The sequence below is a fragment of the Petaurus breviceps genome, unplaced genomic scaffold, assembly GCF_028583685.1.
Source record: "Petaurus breviceps papuanus isolate PSGF00001 unplaced genomic scaffold, PetGlider_PUasm1.0 98, whole genome shotgun sequence".
Classification (NCBI taxonomy): domain Eukaryota; kingdom Metazoa; phylum Chordata; class Mammalia; order Diprotodontia; family Petauridae; genus Petaurus; species Petaurus breviceps.
In genome coordinates, this window is record NW_027187460.1 from 10409840 (window position 1) to 10410749 (window position 910).

At 41.4% G+C, this 910-nt stretch overlaps 1 long non-coding RNA gene across 1 annotated transcript in view; it reads right to left on the minus strand.

Moving 5' to 3' along the window:
• Positions 1-287: 287 nt before the first annotated feature.
• LOC138156111 (uncharacterized) overlaps positions 288-910 on the minus strand; it is a 1140-nt gene continuing 517 nt past the window's right edge. The window contains exon 2 of the long non-coding RNA XR_011167072.1: positions 288-910. This exon is cut by the window's right edge and continues 17 nt beyond it. This is a non-coding gene — a long non-coding RNA (uncharacterized lncRNA).

Consider the following 910-nt stretch of genomic DNA (forward strand, 5'->3'; position numbering starts at 1 on the left):
ATCGAAAATAGGGTTAATAATGGCACCTACCATCAGGTTGTTATGAGGATAAACTGAGATAAAATTTGAAAAGTCCTTGGCAAACCTTAAAGCACTATATACATGCTGGTTATTTTTGCATTTCACATTGGCTCCTCCATTAGACTACTGGCTCCTTGAGAGCAGGGCCTGTCTTTGGTCTTTCCTTGTATCCACAATCATTAGCACAGTGCTTGGAACATTACAGGTGTTTGGTAAATGCTTATTGATGTAATGTAATGCCAAAAGAAGGCAACTTCCCAGGTTCAAAATACCAGCATAGGTGCTCTCTATTTTATTTAGTGACAAACCCAGAACAGAGAAGATCAAAACATGACATCATTCCAAATACAGCATTTACTAAGTGTGATTAAATAATCTCCAAGTACTACCCCACCCCAGGATCTTCCAATCATTCAATCAATTACAAAGTCTCTGTTCTAAATACTTCTCCACCCCTAGGCTATACCTTAATTAAGTCCACCACAAAGCCCCTCTTCTCAAATGGAGATTAGTTTCCAAACATAAGGTCAAAAGTTCCCCACCCCTGGATCACAATTGAATCTACCCCAGAGTTACATCAAGTTTAAACACAGCACTTAATACCCAAATGGAGGTCTTTTCTTCATCTTGACACGAGGCAAGTTCTCAGCAATCTTAGTTCCTGGGGAGACAAGGCTTAGCAAGGCCATAAGATACATTGCCAGTCCCTTCATGAATCTGTCCTCTGTCTGTAGAACAGTCCTAGAACCCCTGAACACATTAGCAAAGCCCTCTCCCAGGATTTCTGTAAACATACAACAAGAAAATCCTTCTTCAGGGCTTCTGAACCAACAGAAAGGCTCCCAGACCCCTGCAACAACAGCACTGTCCCTCACCAGTGGACAGTATT